Here is a 7,372-nt window from a genome sequence, read left to right as displayed (position 1 = left end):
GCATGGTGATTGTCGTTGAACGTGAGGCGATGCCGTGCTTTTGATGTGACTTTTTCATTAAATAGTTGAAGCAAATTACTAAAACCAAACAAAACAAACCGTATGTATTTATTGAAAATTGTGCACACACACACACACTCGCACACATAATGAAACAGTACGATACTAGAGACCACATGTTCGAGGCTTTCAAAGCTGCTTCCTTTTATTAGATGCACATTGTTTGCATTTATACAATGCATACTAAATACAGATCAACATGTTTTGGGGTGTGCTATCTGTGGAGTATCGAACTGAATGAAAATCATGAGCAGAAAATGTGCATCATCTCTCACATTGATCAACCGAAATTTTTCGAAGCGAACAGTTGTTGGTATTTGATAAATTTTCACCGCATGCGTCCATTGCTGAGGCAAAAGGTGACCATAATTTATCGGTAAACGTGTCCAGCAGTTTGCGATATATAATGCAGTTCTGAATATAAGCACAGCAAGCAATAATCCATAGAAGACAACAATAATCGAACTGCATTTGATGATAATGTTGCCGTTCATTTTGAATGATTTTTCGATTTAACCTTTTTTCTCTCATGTTTCGTTGTTGTTCTAGGACATAAAATTCTACAATCGAATGGTGTGTAGTTATTGTGAAATGTATTGCCACAATAGAAAAACATTTCATTCGAGACTTTTTTCCATCTCTCTATCCCTTTTTCTCTCTCTCTTTCTCTCTCTCTATCCGCGTTGTGAACCAGTGAACCGTACACAGAGATGGCCTGCACAATGCTGGCACACATTCAACACAAAATGAAGCAACGACCAAAAAAGCCAGCAACAATAATGAGCAATGTCAGCATACGACAGCAGCATCGATACCATCACATGCCGAACGATCAGCAACACAACAGGCCATTATTGTAGCAACAGAATATCTATACCACAGGAATAACAAAAGGGAAAAATGCAGTACCGATTCGTACTTGCTCTTTCCATTTCATTCTCCATCTCGGTCGTTCCACGGGTTTCCAACATGTACTTGACAATGCATACAAACACACACATACATAATCATAGCGAAAATGCTGTACGACGCTTGAAATTTAACAATCAAGTCAATTTATTTTGTTTTAAGCGTTTACATTGCATCGCTAGTAGTCCACTCGAAATTGAATGCACCGGTTTTCGGTTCGCTTGCATGAATTTAAGCCCATCCAATGCGCGTTCACGATATGTATGTATGAATCTCAACGGTCTATCTTGATTTCTATCGATGTTGTCGAACACGCAAACAAAATGGGCACTTGAAACTCTCTGCACAACTCTGCTATTGCACAAGTAGCAACAATAATGCATTTGCTAAATAGATAACATTCCCGTTTTGATGGCAATTCAAATAAAAATTACGGAGAGATAACGTTCGAAAATCCCCCACTCTTGTAACAGTGAACTAGTGAAACAGTTTGGTTTTCGATAGAGAGGCTTGCGTTACTACCATCGCAAGCGTTTGCTACCAATTTTGACTACCATTTTCGTGTTGCGACACTTGCGTTCGTTCGAAACGAAAATGCGTTTGATTGCGAAATGCTTGCGTTCCATCGCAGCAATGTTGTGGGGCTTGCGTTTGGTTCTCCTATAGTTTCTCTCTTTCTCGATTGCAACATCCATAAGCACAACATATATCTTGTTTGTTTGCACGCCAGCTCAACCGCAAGCATATTGCGAGAATCATGCGCTGCACGCCTTAAACCTGAAACTCAACGCTCCGTATATTCCTCTCGTACTGAAATGTTTGACACTGTTCATAGCACGGATGCTGTATTCAAAAACCAGTTTGAACAAAAGCGTAGCAGGAAACACTGTCGTTCAACTTTTGTCTTCGTGAACTTCGTGGTTATTCACGTAATTCGATACCCACTATCAAATGAACTGTGATCAGAAAGGCACCAAGTTCAATTCACGGTTCTTAGAATTGTCAGTTGGATCAAGCAAAAGTTTAACTAAGCCAATTTTTCCGCGAAAAAAATTTATTCTCCGTTCTAAATCAAAACTTCAGCACAAATAATGTAAAGCATTTTTTTCTTCTGCGAATGAAAAAAAAAGGTAGAATTCCATGTGATTTTTTTCTCTCTCATTTTGTTCACGCAAAAAGTTCGAAAACCAGTGACATCTCTCAATATATCAAAGGAATTTTCAAAAGCCGTTGAAGTGTCGTTTTAAACAATGCGTATCGAAAGTTGGCTAAAACTTTTATCCCGCTGTCGGTGAAATCGATGGTGTTTTGTTGTGTTCGTTGTGTTTTCTTTCTGTCGCTCTTTCGCGCCGTTTATCTCTCTGTGCAATATTGAATACATTTCTGTGTTTCTGTGTGTCCCACTTTTTGTACGATACTCACATTATTGGTGGCTTTTTGAACCACATTCGGATTATTGTCAATAATCCATATACGCGTAATTGTGTCGGATTGTCGTATTGATTTGTGCTCTGTTGAGCACACGGAGAGCGAGCGAAAGAAGACGAAGAGAGAGCAAGTGAACGGGATTTGTGTGTTATCATTATTTGAGTAAACAATGGGAATCGGAGGGGATTGAAACAAAACAACAATCCCAGTAGCTTACTTTTCTACATTGGATTTAATGCATAAACGCTTTAGTGCGGATTTATTAGTGCTCTCGAGAGTTGAAAACAATATTTATGTGAGTCTTTTATCGCTAAATTATTCGCATGCATAATATAGTGATGATGTAACATTCGATTCATTTACAACGATTTATATACCGAATTAAAAAGGCATGCGAAGAACAAAACGTTTGTGAAAATCATAGACCGATAAGTGTGAACAAATTAACAACAAGTACAACGACAAAACTCAAACGTATAAACAGCGAAAAAAAAATACATTTATCGCTGTAAAAACAGTAATCAGAGCATAAAAAGTTTTGACTAAGCTGATTTCGAATGGTAATCGCTATAGTATTATTTTGTGGACGTGGAAAAAAACAGTAATTAAAATTGCGCCAATTTTGATTAAGTTCAGTGACACGGCAAAGGCGGAAAAGTACCAAATACGCACCATTGCCAAATAAAATCAAAAACTTTGAATCTGTGCAAAATCTCGGGTGTTGAGCGTGAAAGGAAAAAGGAGACATTAATCGCGAAGTAAACACTTTAAATTGAATTTAATCCAAAAATCGCTTGTGTTTATAGATAGAGAGAGAGAGAGAAGGAGAGACAGAGGGACACAGTTACAGCAGACGCATGTGATTAGAATAATTACAATATTATTAATTCAACGATCCGAAGCGCTGTCTCTTCACTCTCTGTCGTAAATGTGACGAAGCGGTGTCATTTTCAAATAGATAAACTCGGATGGTCTTATGAAAAAGGAACCATATCGTCGCACGCATCCAAGAAGTTGAGAACAACGAAACTGTGTCGCACAGAACAACCACGGATTATAATTAAGTTTTACAGTTCAGAGATATTAGCGCACCGGATTACAGGCATTCCTTCAACGTCGGATAAAAGTTTTTCATTCTACAAGTAACACACACACACACACACACATACCCATACACTTTAATCCGCGGCATGAATAATATTCAGCGACTCGCAAGTAATATGGATATTTCGTGAACAGTTTCGGATCGCATACCGCGTTTGTGTTGTGTAACGTGAAACTGTCTAATGAAGAACGATTCAATCAAGAGAACCTTTCACTTGGTTTAGTCTATAATCACATCTAATACGTATTAATTAAAGCGTGGTATTGAAAGCAACACCCGAAATTGATAACACTGATTGAAACCAAATCGGAAACGGATTTGGACTGTGACGAAGGCAACGAAGAAGTGAGAAAGAGTTTTTTGTGAGTGGGAACTGAAAACAATTATCTGTGCTGCCCACGATACAATTCAAGTGGTTATTGTTCACAAGCGATTCAAGTGCTTTTATTTTGGGTTCAACGGTCTACGGTTGACTTCATCAGCAGAAGCAGCAACATCAGCAGCAGCACTAACACTGATATGTAAATGGTAAGAAGACAATTTAATTGAAATGTTCACTTTTTCCTGCAGATTATTATTACTTATTCGTACGTATCTGCATTTCTTGTACGAAACAATCTTCTCTCTTTTTGGTCGCCGTTGACACCGAATGTAATATGCATTTTACCAACAATGACAACGATCCGCACACTGTGCATAATTTGACAATTTCATTTTTAATGCTATGTGACACCGCCATAATTCAACGCACCATTCGAATGAATAATAGAGTGCATGCAAGATAGGGGAACAGTATATATATATATATATATATATATATATATATGCAACGATGAGTTTGCTGTTAAACATTCAAAGGTCCAAAACGAATCACGTCTCTGCCACATGAAATGCGTTCGGAAAAAAAGGGTTTTTGCTTTCATCTGCTTCGGTCTCGATTTTTTTTTTTTCAAACCATTTTTCAATTTGGTTTGCGGTTTGCATTGCATTTGACCTAGTTGTATGTGTGTGCATACGGTGTAAATTGAATTTATAAGCGACGCTATGCATTTTATGTGGACGCACATAAGATATGCACATCTAAACCCCTAACGATCATATTGCGAAACAATGATGTATCACATGTGATGCGATAAGCAACACGATATATCCAAAAACGTCTGCCAACAAATTATGATATGGTTAGCATTTTTGTCATGGACATTTACTCGGTGTGGGCTTGCAGAGAGAGAGAGAGAGAGAGGGAGAAGACCCATCCAAATAAAAATTACAAAAAACATCATAAAATTGCCAGCCAAAACAAAAATCGACCAAGAAAATAAACAATCACAGTGTGGCTAAGAGTGGGCAGAATTGTGTACAAAATTACCGTTATTTGGATGATAACAACGAAAAGGATCGTAAATAATGCTGTTGTAGTTTGTAGATGTTTTATTTAAAGTGGAAACACAACGATGTGAACGAGATGATGGCAAGCCACGGCAAGCAAACAATGCACTATGCTAAACGGGAAAAAAACATCGGAGGAAAAAACAGACACGATAAAATACCCTCAAGATATTTACAAGCCCCGTACAATATGTGAGAAATGCATGTTGTCTCGGTGCCCACGGTTTTTAGTGTAGGTTTGCGCACAGTTTTTCTCTGTATTTTTTATTTGCTCGTCGAGTGTTGCGCTTTTAGCCATCACATCAGGCATACATGTAACCACTAGATTATCTTTTTCTCGGGTTTTGTTCATTTGAACCCGTGAGCATAAAAACAACGTATTGACTCTTCGCCGATGAATACGAAACGCAAAAAAATCGCCGAACAAAGTGAAACACCAATCTGTTATTGGATCAATATGAAGCATGAAATCGTTGGCTACTATTTTATTCACGTTGCGCTTTGTTTCGAAGCGCGGCAAGTGTTTCATTTTGTTCCAGTAACAGAACGTTGTATCACTTTGTTCGGCGACGCGCTCAATGTACTGTTTTGGAAAAATATGCATGATTTGATACAGTTTTGAGTCCATTGGTATATTAAACTATTCATTTTAACACAACACCCATTCTATTTCGCTCACACTTACGCGCACTTTAACGTTGCTGAAACATGTACGTTCTTGTTTCTTTACTGCGCACATCTTTTTAACAGTAAAGCAGACTACTTTTTATACGGGTAAAAATTGCACGTAAGTGTGAGCGAAATAGAATGGGTGTTGTGCGTCCGTGTTTTGGCCATGTATAGATTTCACTATATAAACCAATGTATTCACAGCGGCGTGAACCCGCGTTCCGAGGATTTCATACAAACTTCCCATGTAGACGATCCGAAATAGGCAACAGTCGAAAAAAAAAGTTTAAATTTTTTTTCGATTTTCATATAGTATTTTTTTCTGCTCTATTGGTGTTATCGGCACATCGAAATTCGCGCTCCTTATCAGTTAATTTTCACTTCATAGACAAATCACGACCAAAACCACCATTAAAATGAATCATCATACCAATGGACTCAAAAGTGTATCAAACATTTTTGTTTCAATTAAATTGAAACACAATTTCTATAGTCAGCCGATATTTCACGATTCACTTTCAAGCGAACAGAATTTATGTTGCACTCGCACAAAACTGTATCAAATCATGCATATTTTTTCAAAACAGTACATTGAGCGCGTCGCCGAACAAAGTGATACAACGTTCTGTTACTGGAACAAAATGAAACACTTGCCGCGCTTCGAAACAAAGCGCAACGTAAATAAAATAGTGGCCAACGATTTCATGTTTCATATTGATCCAATAACAGATTGGTGTTTCACTTTGTTCGGCGATTTTTTTGCGTTTCGTATTCATCGGCGAAGAGTCAATACGTTGTTTTTATGCTCACGGGTTCATTTGTCGTACATATTTCGTCGGAAATTCATGCATCCATTTATATTCAATGGTCGACTGTAAAATTATTATTATGAATGGATTTCCATAAGCGTTTGCTCACCACTCCCCGGCCGGTCACATACGATGACTTTTTCGTGGTTAAGACAGACATAATACCGAGTTTGGTTTTATTAAAAGAAAAACAATAATTTTTCATACATATTTATTCTTGGTTCACTGTTTCAAACTATAAAAAAGTGATCGCTCGCTAATTCCACAGCAACTGTCGACGATGTCTGTTTAATGCAATGGCACTGTCCGTCCCCGGAGATTTTTTTTTCAGAATATTTTTTCTGCAAAGAAATTCTTGCGAGCAAAAAAAAAAAATGATTCCGTCGGCTGTGCGGCCGATCCACTTACATCTTATTTCGGCATAGTAATAAAAATAGTCGGTTTTTATGTATACCATACCAGTCATGAATCACAAGTTGTGATTTATTCATAAAAATAAAATGAACAAGAAAGAACAAAGCCGAATTTTCAATATCTGTGACAAAGTCTAAAAGGTCCGAACGAAATGAGAAGAAGAAAAAATGGGAGATCAGCAGTGAATTTGGGTTACAATAAACGTAAAAGATGGATTATGTATTGAAAAAGGGTAAATATGAGAATATCGAATTATGAATGCGAATGTTGCGAACGAGCGAGTCTCGTACGAATTTCCATCTCTCTCTCTCTCTCTGTGTGTGTTTTTTTTAAATCAAAATAAAACGATCTAACGAGATAAAATTGCATTATGTTGGTGGTACGAAACGTGTGGACATGTCAACATATTTTTGTGTGTGTATGAGAGTGTGCGACAAATGGCATCGCATCTGGTAAACATTGTTTATATGAAAACCAACATCGACTAATTCGTTAACTAGACAAAGTTTTCTGTACACGCATCGCAACATTGAATGCTCTGCAGAGAGAGAGAGAGAGAGAGAGAGAGAGAGAGAGAGAGAGAGAGAGA

The 7,372-nt window shown here is 37.6% G+C and overlaps 1 protein-coding gene across 3 annotated transcripts in view; it reads left to right on the top strand.

Moving 5' to 3' along the window:
- The first annotated feature begins 1,827 nt into the window (after window positions 1–1,827).
- The window catches only part of LOC129566274 (uncharacterized), a 121,639-nt gene continuing 116,094 nt past the window's right edge, over window positions 1,828–7,372 (top strand). For 2 of the 3 annotated variants that reach the window (XM_055442077.1, XM_055442063.1), the window contains exon 1: window positions 1,828–4,030. The gene's annotated coding sequence lies outside the window, so the exon portion shown is untranslated. The remainder of the gene's footprint in view (window positions 4,031–7,372) is intronic. The other variant, XM_055442071.1, reaches the window with a different exon arrangement.

This window comes from Sitodiplosis mosellana, unplaced genomic scaffold (assembly GCF_009176505.1).
Source record: "Sitodiplosis mosellana isolate CC-2019 unplaced genomic scaffold, AAFC_SMos_1.0 Smas_scaffold_1, whole genome shotgun sequence".
Taxonomy (NCBI): domain Eukaryota; kingdom Metazoa; phylum Arthropoda; class Insecta; order Diptera; family Cecidomyiidae; genus Sitodiplosis; species Sitodiplosis mosellana.
Note: the sequence above shows the minus strand (reverse complement) of the source record. Positions and strands in the feature narration are given on the sequence as shown.